The sequence below is a fragment of the Oncorhynchus tshawytscha genome, linkage group LG22, assembly GCF_018296145.1.
Source record: "Oncorhynchus tshawytscha isolate Ot180627B linkage group LG22, Otsh_v2.0, whole genome shotgun sequence".
In the NCBI taxonomy this organism is placed as follows: Eukaryota; Metazoa; Chordata; class Actinopteri; order Salmoniformes; family Salmonidae; genus Oncorhynchus; species Oncorhynchus tshawytscha.
The window spans coordinates 21647527-21665818 of record NC_056450.1 but is presented as its reverse complement, the minus strand read 5'-3'; the positions used below and the strand labels follow the sequence as shown (position 1 = coordinate 21665818).

Genomic DNA, 18292 nt, shown 5'->3' with positions numbered 1-18292 from the left:
CTTGTTGTAGATTTGTCCTTCTGAATCTGGCCAGGTAGCGATCCCTTTTCCTTATGAGGACTAAGATCTGGGAAATGATCCATTTCCCTGACTGCTGTTAGATTTGAATTTGATTCTGACAGCTGGTGCTTAAAGTTAGTGAGGGAGATGAATCTCCAGCTTCAGCGATTTTTGCAGTTCGTTCCAGTCATTGGCAGCAGAGAACTGGAAGGAGAGGTGGCCGAAGGAGGAATTGGCTTTGGGGGTGACCAGTGAAATATACCTACTGGAGCGCGGGTGGGTGCTGCTATGGTGACCAGTGAGCTGAGATAAGGCGGGGCTTTACCTAGCAACGACTTATAGATGACCTTGAGCCAGTAGGTTTGGCGACGGATATGAAGCGAGGGCCAGCCATCAAGCGCATACAGGTCGCAGTGGTGGGTAGTATTATGGGGCTTTGGTGACAAAACGGATGGCACTGTGATGGACTGCATCCAATTTTCTGAGTAGAGTGTTGGGGGCTATTTTGTAAATGACTTTGCCGAAGTCAAGGATCGGTAGGATAGTCAGTTTTACGAGGGTATGGTTAACAGCATGAGAGAAGGATGCTTTGTTGCAAAATAGGAAGCCGATTCTAGATTTAATTTTGGATTGGAGATGCTTAATGTGAGTCTGGAAGGAGAGTTTACAGTCTAACCAGACACCTATGCCTTGTTAATTTGTGGAGTTTCTTTCCTTCTTAATGCTTTTAAGCCAATCAGTTGTGTTGTGACAAGGTAGGAGTGGTATACAGAAGATGGCCCTACTTGGTAAAAGACCAAGTCTATATTATGGCAAGAACAGCTCAAGTAAGCAAAGTGAAATGACAGTCCATCATTACTTTAAGACATGTAGGTCAGTCAATTCTGACATTTTCAGGAACTTCGAAAGGAGTGATCTATCAGCCAGAGTGTTACCAGCTACAATCTCTGTATACTGCTATTGTGCCCATGAGCTTCGCCCAGCCTGTGATGCGTGTGTTGTGTGTCAAGTTGGCCACTGACACTTTCAGTTCAAATGACCAATAAAGCAAGTAAGGTAAAATTAAGGCCAGGCTGACTATGGAATCTGTGCATGTAATGTATCTAGTCCCAAATTGTCTACATGGTTCTAAGAAGTTCTGGTGAAGTTGAGTCTTTCAAGTTTCCATTAAGGTTGTACTATTGGTTATCGATGACAATGTGGAAGAAGTAGATGCTATTTTACAATTCGGTCTTACAGTATGTAGCAACATTTGAAATGGTGTTTTACATTGGATAGAAGTAGCGACTCGGAGCTACAAAATGGTATACTTCAGTTGAGGAACCATGGAAAGTAATTTTGCTTTGAAAGTTAAACATGTAACCCCACTTGAGAAAATGGCCCCACCCATTTCTTTAAGGATTCACGTGAGGACTTGTGCTAAACAGAGTGAGTAGGGTAGTAAACAACAAAAGATTTCATGACTGAAAGTGGTAAAAGTAACAGCCTACAATAATCAAATCAAAGTTTGTCACATGCACAGGATATAGGTGTAAACTGTACAGTGAAATGGTTACTTGCATATTTGCGTAGTAGCAATATCAAAAATAAAGTCTCAATATACAGTACCAGTCAAAGGTTTGGACACCTATTCATTCAAGGGTTTTTCTTTATTTGTAATATTTTCTACATTGTAGAATAATAGTGAAGACATCAAACTATGAAATAACACACATGGAATCATGTAGTAACCAAAAAAGTGTTAAACAAATCAAAATATATTTTATTTTTTAGATCCTTCAAAGTAGCCAGCCTTTGCCTTGATGACAACATTGCACACACTTGGCATTCTCTCAACCAGCTTCATGAGGTAGTCACCTGGAATGCATTTCAATTAACCAGTGTGCTTTGTTACTATGAAATAACACATGTATCTAACAGTCATTTTCAGTGCTAATATCTTTGGCTAACTACACTAGCTTACAGTTAGCTAGCAAGTGGTTGTTAGCTAGCTAACGATCAAGCTAACATTTGCAAGCTACCCAATTATGATAGGACAAACTTTAACCTGAACGACCATCACATTCATAATTCGTAGTGATTGTTCAGTCAGCCAAAACACCCAAATCAAAATCAAATCAAATCAAATTTTATTTGTCACATACACATGGTTAGCAGATGTTAATGTGAGTGTAGCGAAATGCTTGTGCTTCTAGTTCTGACAATGCAGTAATAACGAACAAGTAATCTAACTAACAATTCCAAAAAACTACTGTCTTATACACAGTGTAAGGGGATAAAGAATATGTACATAAGGATATATGAATGAGTGATGGTACAGAGCAGCATAGGCAAGATACAGTAGATGATATCGAGTACAGTATATACATATGAGATGAGTATGTAAACCAAGTGGCATAGTTAAAGTGGCTAGTGATAAGGATGCAGTCGATGATATAGAGTACAGTATCTACGTATGCATATGAGATGAATAATGTAGGGTAAGTAACATTATATAAGGTAGCATTGTTTAAAGTGGCTAGTGATATATTTACATTTCCCATCAATTCCCATTATTAAAGTGGCTGGAGTAGAGTCAGTGTCATTGACAGTGTGTTGGCAGCAGCCACTCAATGTTAGTGGTGGCTGTTTAACAGTCTGATGGCCTTGAGATAGAAGCTGTTTTTCAGTCTCTCGGTCCCAGCTTTGATGCACCTGTACTGACCTCGCCTTCTGGATGACAGCGGGATGAACAGGCAGTGGCTCGGGTGGTTGATGTCCTTGATGATCTGTATGGCCTTCCTGTAGCATCGGGTGGTGTAGGTGTCCTGGAGGGCAGGTAGTTTGCCCCCGGTGATGCGTTGTGCAGACCTCACTACCCTCTGGAGAGCCTTACGGTTGAGGGCGGTGCAGTTGCCTTGGTCAGAATAACGTTAGCCGTTTTCCACTCGTCAGTCACTCAGTCACACTAGAACTAGAGTACTTGCAAATATTCTGGTGAACCTCACGTGCTGGTGGCGGGTAAATTAACCCACTGGCTGGGTCAAATATCCATAACCCAGCACCAACAACCCAACCTTGTTGTATTTACAGAAAACAACCCAACGATTGACCCAATGCCTGCAACACGGCAATTGTGTCATCCAAACAACTCTTACATCTCAAAGCCATGCATGCAAGAAGCCTTACCCTGTCATGTGTACACATACTGTATTTCTCTGTCCTCAGTTTGATTGAAGGCCTATATCTGTATTTTTGCCTTGTACCTGATTGCTTCTAGAAAGTGAGAAGGAACAACACATGATCAGGATGAGCTAGCTACTAGTTTAAAGTGATGAAATATCTCATTCTTACAAAGAATGAATATATGGGCTACATTGAGGTGCTTCAACACCTGCATTGCTTGCTGTTTTAGGTTGGGTTTCTGTACAGCACTTTGAGATATCAGCTGATGTACGAAGGACTATATAAATAAATTTGATTTGACTTATAAATCTTGAAGACGATACACTCATTTATCACTCAAAATAAGTGTTGCGTGAGTGCACCACAAACATATTTCCAGGGTGTTGATGCATCCTCCTCCCAAGCCTCTTCCAACACATCGGGAAGGGAAAGGTATCCATCTGTCAGAAGCAAGGTTTGCTTTGATGTCAAATCATATCATATCTTAGCTGTTGTGTCCAATTCTGTATTACCATTAAAAGGGGGACGCATCACAAGCCAACTTCACTGGCATTTCAGGGTCGTAATGCATCAGGACCTGTTCAGATGTTATGAGCCGTTTTGCCTCCAGAAATGCATTTTCACACTGCTCTGTCCACTGCCATGTCCTATTCTATTCCAGGAGCTGATTTAGAGGCTGGAGTACTGCTGAAAGGTTTGGAAGGAATCTTCTGTAGTAATTGATCAGTCCCATGAAAGATCTCACTTCTGATATTCTGTGGTCGTGGTGCCTGTACCACTGCCTCGATTTTGTCCTGTGTTTTGTTCAATCCATTGCAGTCAAGTTCATGTCCACAGAAGACAATCTTGTCTTTGAAGAACTCACACTTCTGTAAGTTTACCTGTAGACCATACTCTTTCAGTCTTTTCAGGACCTCTTTCAGGTTAGCCAGGTGCTCTGTCGGTGCGTCCTGTTATGATCATGTCATCCAGGATACACTGGGTTCCTGGGATTCCTTGCAAAATCTGGTCAATAGTTCATTGCCAAATGGCTGGGGCTGATGCAATGCCAAAAACCAGGTGGTTATACCTGTATAGACCTTTGTGTTTATTGTCAGGTACTGTTTGGAGCTCTCTTCAACCGGTAGCTGCAGGTAAGCCTGTTTCAGATCGATTTTACTGAAGTGTTTCCCACCAGCTAGTGCAGCAAAGATGTCATCCAGATGTGGTAGGGGGTATTGGTCCACATGCAACATTGAATTCAGTTACCTTGAAGTCCCCACACATTCTAACAGACCCGTCTTTCTTCACAATAGGAACTATGGGTGTGGCCCATTCGCTTCTGTCCACTTTCGTCAGGATCCCTGTATCCTGCAAGCGATCGATTTCCACTTCCACCTTTGGTCTCAGGGAGTATGGAACAGATCTGGCTTTGCAGAATTTTGGGGTTGCGTCATCTCTTAGTACAAGTTTTGCTGTGAAGCCTTTTACTGTTCCCATCTGAAAATTGTGTTGTATTTCTTCCGCAAGTGTTCCAGTGTTTGGTCTGTGCCTTTCTCTTTGGACTGGAACGTGTGGAGCATTTAAGTCACACCAGTTCAGCTTTATTTTTGAAAGCCATTCCCTGCCAAATAATGGGGGGCCAGTTCCAGGCACCACATACAGCTGTAACTGCTATGTTTACCCCCCATAACGCATTCTGACCTACAACGCCCCCATTGGGCTCAATCTCTCTTCTGAGTAGGTCTTCAGCAACACATTTGTGTTCTTCAGCTTTATAGCCTTAAAGTTCTCATTGTAGACAGTAGTGGAAATCATAGACACTGCAGATCCTGTGTCCAGCTCCATTTTGAGGGGTTTGCCTTCGATATCTGGTGTCACCCATATTATGCTACTGCTGGGAGAAGTCACTGTTAACTCCATTGTACCAATTAATCGTTCATCTGAATCACTGCCACTGTTCTCTGCTTGTGCATTCACAGACCCTTTAATTTTCTCAGTTTTCCTTTTGTGACTGAATTTTGCTTTGCATGCTCTTTGAATGTGCCCCCTTCTACTGCATTTGACAAATTTCGTCTTTGAAACGGCAGTCCTCTGCTCTGTGACCATCTCTGTCACACCTGTTGCATTTTTCGGCCACACGGGGAGCTGTCGGCTGCATGAACTTGTGCAGGGAAATTTGTGACAGGTCAGTACTTCTTTTACTTTGCAACTCAAATGCATCTTTAGTCGCGATTTCCATAGCCACAGCAATTTCAACCGCCTTTGCAAACGTGAGCTCTGATTCTGTGAGCTAACGTTTTTGAATGTCATGCGCAGTGTTCTATGTTATTCTGGTACTAACTCGTTTGAGTAAATGTGACGCTCCAGTTCAATTACATGTATTCAGAGTCTTTCTTAGTACTCATTTATATAATAATGTTAAGACACTACAATGGCGACCAGGATGATTACCTGCAGTGTGCATCACGAATACAGATGGAGCTCGTAGGAAGAGGAAGATTTTGACTATGTAGCACAACAGCTAGCAAGCAGTGAAGACGAGGGGAGAGCTGACGAGAACGAGGCGGCAGATCAAAGACTCATGAAGCCAGAGGTAAAGAGAACGGCTAGCATCGGGAAAATAGATGTGTTTGACGACACGCAAGAAAACTGGGCAACTTACATTGAACGACTGGAACAGTACTTCATTGCAAACAACATTGCTGATAACGAGCGTACCAGCGTTGAGTTTAATTGGCCCAAAAAGTACAGTTTGCTAAGAGATCTGACTGCCCCTCTGAAGCCCTCAAATAAAACATTCACAGAGATTGTGGAGATATTGCAAAATCACCTATCCCCCAAACCACTCCTCATCGTGGAACGTTTTCGTTTCCACAAGAGATCAGAATGAGGGGGAGGGTGTTAGTTTCTTCAACTCTGCGACACATGTACTGTCTGAACATTGCCAGTTTGGAGAGAACCTAAATGACACATTAAGGGATAGATTTGTTTGTGGACTGAAACAGAACAACACTGCACATGACCAAGGGTGCTCCATCCTTAAAGGGGACATCAGTAATTAACAGAACACAACTTTTCTCCCACATTCACCGTAATCATGTTCCCCTCCACACTTGGCACGTCTTTCCCTCCTTTACATTGAAAAGCTCCATTACCCATTCTTTCGCATTTAAAACACCACAATCTCTGACATTTAAACTAAGGAATCCTATCTGTACTTTTCTTGTCACATAACCTTCTCAAACCTCAGCAGCACTGATGGGCTTTCATTTCTTTGACCAGCTTTCCTTGACCCACTTGACCTCAATCACTCTTCCTCCCTTCAAATTTTCTATAATATAATCTATGGACATAGATATTGGGACCCCAGTAATGACTCCAATCTAGCATAAGCACCAATGACATGGGTTTTTATTTTTTTGCCCCTTTTTCTCCCCAATATCGTGGTATCCAATTGGTAGTTAGTCTTGTCCCATCGCTGCAACTCCCATACGGACTCAGGAGATGCGAAGGTCGAGAGCCGTGCGTCCTCCGAAACACGACCCAGCACTGCTTCTTGACACAATGCTAGCTTAACCCGGAAGCCAGCCGCACCAATGTGTCGGAGGAAGCACGTACACCTGGCTACCGTGTCAGCGTGCCCGGGCCTGCCACAGGAGTCACTAGAGCGTGATGGGACAAAGACATCCCGGCCGACCAAACCCTCCCCTAAAATGGACGACGCTGGGCCAATTGTGCGCCACCCCATGGGTCTCCCGATCGCGGCCAGTTGCGTCAGATCCTGGACTTGAACCAGGATCTCTAGTGGCACAGCACCTTAGACCATTGCGCCACTCGGGAGGCCCACCAGGGACATGGCTTTTCTCATTAAGCTATTCAATTTTCAGAATCTTCTCTTGCTGAGCCTGGCTTTCACAAATATTAACAATCTACCATTTCCAATGAACTGAGCTAATTTGACTTTCTACTGCCGACCATTCTTGTCCTTGACCATCATCCTCCTGCTCCATACCCCTCCTGCTCCATACTATCAGAACTGACACCCATATTGTTCACATTCCAGTACAGCTGTTGCTTCACTGACTTTTTCTCAATTTCCTCCATTTTGTCCGCAGTACTCGCCGCCATTTCCCCTTAACAGCTCACGGAATCTCCGCCAGTTCTTTTGTGTCCCTGACCTGTATGAAGCTACCCACAATAAGGATTAGCTTCTGGTAAACTGTTTGCCACTATAAATGTTGCTGCCACAGATTCAAATAGAATCTTGAGAGAATTGTCTGCCACAAAAAAAACTCAGGTGAACTGTTTGCCACTAGTGGAAATAAATATTATTGTTGCCAAAGGTTTGCTGCAGATTCACCACTAGTGGCGAACATTTGCAACATTTTTGGCACACGTTTTAGTTTGCAGCAAATTTGCCACAAACTTGTGTGAAGTTTGCATCAAATTTATTTTTGTAAGGGTTGGCTATAGATATAGGTGCATGACAGTATTTATACAGTCAAATTAATTGTGATTTCATCATAATGTAGCTTTCCAATATTGTTTGAATAGCTCAATGTTAAAATATTATTTTCTGTATTAAATTGCCAGTGTACGTGGCAATATTGTATTAATGTGCAAGACATATTTTCTACAATGGCTTTCTGTTCCATGGTGTTCTGTTGGGCCAGTATTTGGTCCTGCTTTCCTGTGCTCAAAGTTATAGGTGCTATTCTACACAAGATGGCAGCAGCATACAGTACTGCCAAGAGGACCCTGCTACCAGGTTTCCCTAATAGCTCTGCATAAGTCTATGGAAGGTTGCTGGGGTGCTGCATAAGGGGCCTGTTCAAACATTTTCTCACATTGAAAGCAAAGGATCCCTTGCTGTGTTCCCACAATGCTTAGTTAAACATCTCTTTTCATCTACATCCCTCAAACACAATGACGTCAAAGAAATATGCAAACGTCTGACATGCAAAACTCACCACCTTTCTTTTCACATCCCCTTTAGAGCAACTTCCTGTTTTTATAGGGGCTTGACCAACGTTTTCGATCTTTTCATCTAGGAACCATTTGAACTTTTTAAGGATTGTTCTGAACTTTCACTCTCCTGGATGGGATTTTATCTCTGTTCGATAACTTTCAAAAGATCCTTCAAGGCTGGAACAAGTTATTTTACTGTCACATGTAGATTTCCAGTGGCTGGTGTCAGTCATTAAAATTCCAAAGTTGATGAAGCAGATTCTCCAATTCATTACATAGATTGGTCAGCACATTTACCAGCTTGTCCCTAGCAATGACTCATTGCACTGAATGACTGGTCAAATTCAGGGTGACAGCCTGTTCTCCTATTTGTCCCAGTGGCAGGAAACAAAGAGGCAAAGTTGTCCTAATTGGGGAAAGGGAATAATGGCCCTACAGTATTTCGCCAACAGAGCAAACTGAGTACTCTTGCCACATAATTGTGGCTTGAAACTGCATGCACTGTGCTGATGTCATGTCACCATCTTTGTGGGAGTGATGGGTTCCATTTGACACCCCACTTTCATGCTGTGCAACGAACCTTTCGACAGTGTCAACCTCTATTACAAAATGGTACCCTTGATGACAGGGACAAGAGCAGGAGAGAAAGTGAATGTGGGGGTACTTGTTTTGGGTACACTGGTGTCGTGTCTTTGGCTATGCCGGATTAAGTGATATGACATGCTATTCTATAAAATCCTTTCTCTGTAATTATTACCTGATTGAGCTAATCATGTAAATGTAATTAACTAGAAAGTCGGGGCACCACGAAAGAGTGTTTATAGAGCTGTTATCTTCGGAATAAACTCTGAAAGACCTAGTAATATTTTACATCAATAGCAGTCAATATTTATCATCACCTTAATTCAGTCATCTGAAAGTTGTAAATTCTTGGTTATCTGCACGAACCCTGGCTAACAAGTTGAATCAGCAGTACAAAATTGGGTTTATTTATTTACTAAATACATAACTAACTACACAAATCATAACTTGATGAATAATTATGTCATAAAGGAAAATGTCCCTAGCGGGGGGAACAGATATGACAGCTTGTTACACAAAAGAAAAGGGGCTGGGTTTGAGTGAAAGAGCGGGAAGAATGAGGAACAAAGGGCGAAGCTGTGCTATCGTAAATACAGTATCTTATACATTCTAAATTACCGCCCATTTGGAACAGGAAAATGCAATAAATATTTACTCTGAGCTGCGCTTCGGTAGGTTGGTGGTAGATGGAAGGCTGTGTTGCCAAACCGAGTCCTTTGAAGAATGTCACTGGTGGTCAATTGGATACGTTGCAGTAACGTCGTTGTGTGGTAGACACACTGTCTGTTCCTTCCTAACCTGCGTTTGCAGCTGTTGCGAACTCAACGGCTAGGAGGTATCACTTCTGTAGTGAATAAGATTTCAAAGTTAATGCCGTTCGCAACCAAAGCTCACGCTGATGTTGGCTTCGTTCTGTAGTTATCTGAACCATTCTGACATCGAACAGTCATCCTCGGAACTGGAGGTTATACTGTCGTCAAGGCTTTATATAGGAAGGGAGAGGAGGGCGTGTTTGAAAAGTTTTATAGCCCATGTCCCTTCACAGGGGCAGGCCACTGATTGAGCAGAGCCCTAACCTTATGAAAACCCAAATCTCACCATTTTAGTAGCTAAAATCACATCTCATCCCATCACAAATAATTTCAAATAAAAATATTTAAATTGAACAACAATTTAGAATCCGGTAACTCTGTGTAGACTTTCCACTGTAGAGTTTGTCATCTTATCATTGATGAGAATGTCTTGGATGACAACCGAACTGACATCGTATTCATTAAGTACCACCACATATGTTCAATTGGTCAGATTACCAGAATATAGTTCATTTCCCCCCCCATCTTCTGATGTTCCCAGAATCTCTGTTAACCAAGGGGTTTGCAAATGTAACATCAGAAGGGTGAAAGAGGTATTTATGACTGTCATAAACCTACCCCCAGGCCAACGTCATGACACTGAGTCTTTTGCCGCCACCAACCTCCTGATCAGGTCTTGATCTTCGTGTTTGAACTCAGTGAACTGGCAGATCCCATCCCATTCAACTTTACAGTAGGTCCAGGACAGAGAGAGAATGTCAGAAATGATGGCAGGCAAGGCTACCCAGTAAGAAGTTAAAATCGCCACTACTGTACAATATGCTTGCTAGGCACTGGTTTAAAAGAGTGAATAACAGTAGTTGTTTTGAGGGAAAAGTCCTTGCGCCAGCCTTCCTCAATATTTGTGCTCTGCCATGCCACCTATACAACTTCCTTGACTGTTCTACCCATGGCCTTGTGTGTATTTACTAGGCCTACTTTAATGATTTATTAATTGTGCATAGTGTCTCTCAAAGCACTTATACCATGTGTCTTTTCTCTGTACTCTGGATTGGCCAGTTTGGATGTCCGTCTCCTGTGCTAGGCTGGGATTGGCGGCAGGATGGAGGCAGGATTGAGGCAGGATGCTGGATTAGGCAACTGGAGCAGGTGGGCCTCAGGTGCTAAACCATATTGACCTTTGTGTTTGGCAGGTGGGGAGGGGGATCAGGTTCCCGTCATGTGAAGTTGAGTCATCCTGGAGGCAGGGAGTATTCCCATGAGCCAGCAGCACTATGGAGGTCACATGACTGCCTGGATTAGGTGTCATGTTTGTAGCCGAGCTCATCCTCTCTCAAGGGAAGTCGAGGTGGACATCGGCCAGTTCACACCCAGCCTCAGCCCTCACCAACAACTGCAAGACAAGTGTGTTTCAAATTCGCATTGGTCTCACATGCAAGATGTTCAACAAAAACAATTGCGCTGGTGCAATGTTTGAAGTTCTATTTTTTTCAGAGGGAATCAAATTAAACACACAGGTCAAATAAAAGTTAGGATTGAGTTTAAATGAAAACGATATGGTTTAGCTTTAAGAAATGATTCCCTTCTGAAAATGATAGGTGGCAACTTTGCACAAGTGCAAATGCTTAGTAAATCTGGTCCTAAGACCTGTATGTTACATCCTACCACAGCAGCATCCCAGTGTCAGAGGTGCTGGTATCAAAGCATTTCCTTAAAATAGCAACTGTACCCAGGGTGATTAGTCAGCACTAGGAACTGTCCAGATAAGCACTCTCACCTGTACTTACATGAGAGAAACAATGCGACACTGCCAGGACAGGTGAGAGGGAGGGACAGACATAATATATTATCAAATGATCCTGGAACAAATGAGTAATGTCATTATTATGAAAGTGCAGACCTTGTGAACATCAGTTGGCTGCCCTAGCTTGTTCTGCTATCCCGGTGAAAGAGACAGGCTCGTTCATTCCAAATAAAGCTTTTTAGAAGTTTGGTCTCCGTCATGAAAAAGCTGTTTGTTAGGCTAGCACACAACTTGGTAAAAATGTAATGGGCTCTCTCTATAACTGTAGCCTCTGTGTGGTGGAAGTCCTTTCAGTGGTAGATGACGCCATGCAGATATTGGATTGCAAACGCCCATTGTGTTCTCCACCCTACTGTTTCCATTCTAGCATTGTGGCCCGTAGTGGGTGTAATGACCCAATACACAAAATATTTATCACAGAAAAAAATATAGCTGCAGTAATAAATCAAATGTTATTTGGGGGAATTTGTTTACAGGACAAAATGACTAAAGTAGACATTGCTTAGCTTATTATGTATGCAGGTGTAGTAGTTCACCAATTAACATGTAAACAAGCAATAAGGAAGTCATTTCCTTTTTCTGACTACTGGGCCATACTGTTGTGGATGTGGTCTGTTTATTGTATTTTCTTATCCTGAACTGTTGCTATGTTCACAATGTGTTGTGTTTATCATTGTTGGTCCATCAGTCAGTCAAAGTTTGGCTAACTAACTAAGGTGACCCTTGTGAATCCATTAGGCCTATTATCATGACAGAGGAGGACCCCGTGTCTTGCATGCAAGGGCTACCTATATCTTCACTGGTTACAGCACAACCAAAGCAGAAACCCATTCAATAACAACCAGTCTGGTAGGTGGAAGAATGGGATTCCTGTTTCTGCTAAATGACTCATTACCTGTCAGTTCTGTCTTTCATTATATACTGTAATAGTTTAATACAAAGCAAACTATCATCTGTACTGTTTTGTATAAATGTATTTTCCAAACCTGGATGTTTTTGATCATGTTGTCTGGCTTTTGACACAAGGTGTTCGCAATGGCTTGTATTCAAGAATTCTCTTTTGATATATTAAACAATACTGATCCCACCAAACCTCCACCCATTCTTTCTTTTAACATTGTTTATGTTCACTTTTAAAAAGTATTGATTTAAATCATATGGACCCAAGTTTTGCATTCATTTGCTCTTGGAGCTGTAGTCTTTGCACGTAGGTCTTTCCTGCACCTCGCGAAAGATGTTCTCTTGATTTTGGAACAGCTCCCTACTGTCAGGAACAAAGGTTGGCGTCAATACAGCCAATGATCTCAACACATTTACCCTTTCTGTGGAAAAGTAGTGTACTTCAGTCCCATTTTATTAGTAGTAAGACCAAACCTATTGATATTTTTGTCCTATAGTTATTGTTCCTCTGGTGGCTTTGACCTGTAAACCAGATCTACTAAATGTCCCATCCCTCCACTTGCAAAGCTCCAATCCAGTATTATTGCTGTGCGTGTCTTTTAAAGTGTCTTGTACCCATTTATGGAATTGGCCTGTTTTCCTTTTTAATACAAGCAATGACCATTGTTACATTTTAAATTTGAGTCAATTAGCAGACACTCTTATCCAGAGCAGCTGGAGGGGGGGTTGAGGTGAGGAGGAGGATTATTTCAGGTGCTTTCGGAAGATGGGCAAGGACGCTGCTGTCCTAGCTTCAGGTTCCACCATTGGGGTGCCAGGACAGAGAAGAGCTTGGACTGGGCTCAGGGGGAGCTGGCCTCCCATAGGGGTGGGAGGGCCAAGAGACCTGAGGTGGCAGAACTGAGTGCTCGGGTTGGGGTGTAGGGTTTGAGCATAGCGGTAGGGAGAGACAGTTCCTCTTGCTGCTCCGTAGGCAAGCACCATGGTCTTCTAGTGGATGCGAGCTTTGACTGGAAGCCAATGGAATGTGTGGAGGATCTGGGTGGCATGGGAGAACTTGGGAAGGTTGAAAGCCAGTCTGGTTATAGCGTTCTGGATAGGTTGCAGGGGTTTGATGGCACAAGCGGGGAACCCAGCCAGCGTGTTGCAGTAGTCCAGACGGGAGATGACAACTGCCTGGATTAGGACCTGTGTGAGGTAGGGTCGTAGTCTACGGTTGTTGTAGCGCATGAACCTGCAGGAGCGAGTCACTGCTTTGATGTTTGCAGAGAATGAAAGGGTGTTGTCCAGGGTCACGACAAGGTTCTTTGCACTCTGGGAAGGCGACACTGTGGAGTTGTCAACCGGGATGGAGAGGTCTTTGAGCAGGCAGGTCTTCTCTGGGAGGAAGAGCAGCTCCGTCTTGTTGAGCTTGAGGTGGTGGAACGACATCCAAGCTGAGATATCTGCCAGGCAAGCAGAGATGCGAGTCGCCTCCTGGGTGTCAGGAGGGAAGGTGAAAAGTAGTTGAGTGTCATCCACATAGCAATGATGGGAGAGGCCATGGGAGGATGTGACTTGGTGTATAGAGGGAAGAGGAGAGGACCTAGAACCAAGCCCTGGGGGAGACCAATATTGAAAGTATGCTCTCCACGTCACATGGTAGGAGCAGTCTGCCAGGTAGGATGCAATCAAAGAGTGTGCAGAGCCTGAGACGCCCAGCCCTGATAGCGTGGAGAGGAGGATCTGATTCACGGTGTCGAAGGCGGCGGCTAGATCTAGGAGGCTAAAAAGGGGAGAGAGTCAGCTTCGACAGTGCGGAGAGCCTCTGTGACACACAGAAGAGCAGTCTCGGTTGAGTGACCTGTCTTGAAGCCTGCCTGGTTAGTGTCAAGAAGATCATTCTGAGAGGGATAATGAGAAAATTGATCAGAGACCGTGTACAATAGTGAAAATTCACTTTGTCTGAGAAATACAGAGAATTAATGTAGTGGGTCTATGACCCTAATAAGATGTACTATCTATTATTGTTTGAAAGCTATAGGCCCATTATCGTGTCTAGTTGATATAGCCAAGGTTGAGAGCCCTGCGTCACCACCCGGAATACTATAAGATGCACGTGCCTAGGTTAAATGTTAGCCTCTTAATAATTGCATAAGGAACAAAGAGCTAATATCTTGCAATGTCCTTCTCAATGTCCAAGCATTAAATGATTTAGTTAACCTTAGCTCAGAGAAGCACAGTTAGAGACCGAGCATACATGCTATGTATATCGCGAATAACATTTACTGCTAGACACTTCACCTAATAATAATAATAATAATAATAATAATAATAATAAGTAATAAGTAATAGTTCTCATAAAAGTGAGGACTACGGTTCGTATCCATTTAAAGATAATCAGATAAATGTGTTCTTATTGCATAACTAATTAAACAAATGGTACATATCAGAAATCTTTGATAAAGAATACAAAATGTCCTAAGTCTTAGTAGCATAGAAAATTCACCACTGACATACAAATGTACATCAGGAGATTGGTTTTCCTAAGACTCCATAATCAATGTTTAAACCCAGTTTTTATTATTATTCCAAGAGCGCCAAATCCCAGCATCTCCAGTCTAATTAACATCACTTTGCATGGCCCAAAACATTAAAACAAAGACATGAAAACAACACACAAATTCTTGGATCTAGTCATCACAACTCTAATCTAAATTATACAGGCACATCCCTGTGTCGCTCCTCTTTGAACTAGTCGCCATCCGACAAACATAATGGTTACTCTAACAATAAATCCATAGCACTTACCATACAATGAAACGTGTCAAAATTCAATTAATTTAGTCGGTTCAAGTTGCATCAGTCTTCACCCCTCCTGGCTTCAGTGACCCTAGAACTTCTGTGGTAATGTCTCTTCATTGAGATTGCCACAAGGTGTTTGACCCCTGTGATTGACACCATCTGGGCTTTCTACCAATACTCAGCGTCAGCAATTCACTAGGCGTATCTTCGCCACTGGCCATCATCGTTCACATTTGTTCACTCTCTTTATATGTCCACTACAACCGCATGCTCAAGTGTTTTGGAAAGTACCTAAAGGGATACAGGTCTATAGTTTTTGACATCAGATAAGTCGAGTGTTGGTTTTCTTGAGGAGGGGAGCAACTCGGGCCATTTTGAAGTCAGAGGGGACGCAACCAGTGGTCAGGGATGAGTTGATGAAACAGGAGGGAGAAGGATTTAGCAGAAGGGAGAGATGATAGGATAGAAGACGATGGAGTGGTGGGAGAGATTGCGATGGCTCATAACCATCTGGGTAGGGGCTGAGTGGCTAGGGTTGGTGGAAAGGGAAACAAAGGGAAACAAAATGGGGATCAGGGGGGTTGCAGTGAGAATACTAGGTGAACAGCCTCTAGTATTGCTTGCCTTGTGAGTTGGAGAGGATTGGGAAAGGGTGAGGTCAAAAGAGTGGAAAGATAATCTAAGGCAGACGTCTATAGAGGTTGAAGTCGCCAAGTACAAAGAGTGATGTGCCATTCTAAGGAAATTTGCTTTTCAAGGTGTCAAGCTCATTGAGGAACTCTCTAAGGGCACCTATTGGGTGATCGGAGACAACAATGTTAAGCTTTAGTGGACAAGTGACAGCATTGAATTCAAATGAGGAGATGGACAGTTGAGAGAGAGAAAATAAAAACCTCTTCACTTCGGAGAAATGAGTAGCCCTGTGCCACCACTGCGGCGACCAGATGCACTTGGATTATGAGAGAAAACGTAGTCCGATGAAGAGAGCAGCTGGATTAGCAGTGTTCTCTGGGGTGATCCATGTCTCCGTCAGGGCCAAACATTCAAGGGACTGAGGGGCAGCATAGGCTGAGATGAAATCAACGTTCTTGACCACAGATTGGCAGTTCCAAACGCTGCCAGAGACCCATAATTCCACATGGATTGTGTGCGCAGGGTACACTAAATTAGAAGGGTTGCAGCCAAGGTGTGTGGAGCGTCTGTAAAGCCTACAGGGAGAAGAGCAAACGGGTATAGAACACACACATAGTTGCCAAAGCTACAAAAGCGTCATTAATTTTCAGGCATTTTCAAGACTGAGAATTTAGTCACCTCGGGCTCCATATTCACATAGTTATATCCATAATGTTCATTTGTTTTAAAAGTGGACATTGCCAGGCCACTGACAGTAACATGATGCCGTAGCCTACGCAAACAGATTTTAAGAGTCTATATGAAACATGTAATGTTCATGTGAGGGACAATTGCTCCTCCTGATGTTAAACAGGTGTAACGAAATTCCTCTTCTTCAGGAGGAGTAGCAAGGATCAGACCAATGTGCAGCGTGGTAAGTGTCCATAATGATATATTTAATAAATCAACAGAACATTGAACAAAAGTACAAACAAACAACCGAAACAGTCCGTATGGTGAAAACACTAACACAGGATACAACCACCCACAAAACACAATAGAAAACAGGCTACCTAAATATGGCTCCCAATCAGAGACAACGACTGACACCTGCATCTGATTGAGGACCATACTAGACCAAACACATAGAAATATAACAACAGAACAAAACATAGAAAAACAACGCAGAATGCCCACCCCAACTCATGCCCTGACCAACTAAAATAAAGACATAAAAAAGGAACTAAGGTCAGAACGTGACAACAGGCTCACTTCCCAAACTATTTACAATGCCAATCTTGTATTAGTGGTGTGGCTAATTTGGCAAAGCGGTAGATTTATGTGTTCAGAAAATATTTTGATATCATGCCATCACAGATCTGGCATGTAAGGGCTGTGGCACCCATCTTAAAAATTAAAGGTTGAATAAAAATAAATAAACACATCCAGGAAAGAGCAGCTTAGCATTACCACGATGCAGGGAGTAAACAGCTCACGTCTGACAGGAACAACTATGGAAATTTAGCCGTGTTTTCAACATTATAATTTCTTGCAGTTCTACACTTTTTGTCCAAGGGGTAGAGAGGAAATTGTACAGTTTTAAAGCATACGTCCTGCCAATGTCCTGCCATTCACAGATCACTGCACCTGTACATAGCCCATCTGCAAACAGCCCATCTATCTACCTCATCTCCATACAGTATTTATTTATCTTGCTCCTTTGCACCCCAGTATCTCTACTTGCACATTCAGCTTCTGCACATCTTCTGCCAGGTCACAGTTGCAAATAAGAACTTGTTCTCAACTAGCCTACCTGGTTAAATAAAGGTAAAATGAAAAACATGTTGCCATGAGTTATGCAATATTCATATGATATCTGAGTGAGCGTGACAAACAAAATCAATTGTGGCCCACTGGAGGTCAGGGCCCCTGGGCACATGCCTTGCGTACTCTGTCAGTAATTCTGCCACTACAAGGTTTAGATTGCTAGGTGAGTCTAGCCAGCTATTTATAAAATGTTCGCTGACATGGCCTAATTGACTGTCAGTGACTGACACAAGAGAATAACTGCTGCTTTTTCATTTTATTTTTGTTTGGGGGTCCCCTAGCAGCTGGTTGTTGCTTATGTCTAGAAACGGCACTGCTCAACTCATTGCTGCCAGTACGACTGTTCCTGTCAGTCGTGTGCTGTTTACTCCTGCATCAACGTCATGCCAAGCTGCTCGTTCAAGGATTTGTTTGTTTATTTTAGTCAGTCAACCTGTATTATGCTGGCCCAAAACAATGTAGGGAATGTTCTGATCAGTGGTATAGTGGTTGGTAAACACACATAAACACCCTAGTGACATCTTATCAGAACAATTTGACATTTAGAAAAAGCCAGAATAATTATTGTGGGAGTTTGTATATTAATTAAAAGCTCCATCGCCTATTTTGGAAGATATCTGCCATGGAGCCAGACCTGCGATTGGCACGATATCTAAATATTTTTATACAATATGTGCCAAATTTGGTGCTTTTATCTCAAACTGAACAAGTATTATGCTTAGTCACCCAAAGATATGGTCTGATTTCATATGTCCTGCGTGAACATTTTAATTAATCTAATCCCCAAGTAACTCAACAATGGCCATGTTCAAATCAACGCTATTCTACTATTCACTTCCACCAGAGCACATGCCAC

The 18292-nt window shown here is 42.7% G+C and overlaps 1 protein-coding gene across 1 annotated transcript in view; it reads left to right on the top strand.

Moving 5' to 3' along the window:
* The window catches only part of LOC112222070 (solute carrier family 2, facilitated glucose transporter member 1), a 37784-nt gene that overhangs the window by 751 nt on the left and 18741 nt on the right, over positions 1 to 18292 (top strand). The window lies entirely within an intron of this gene.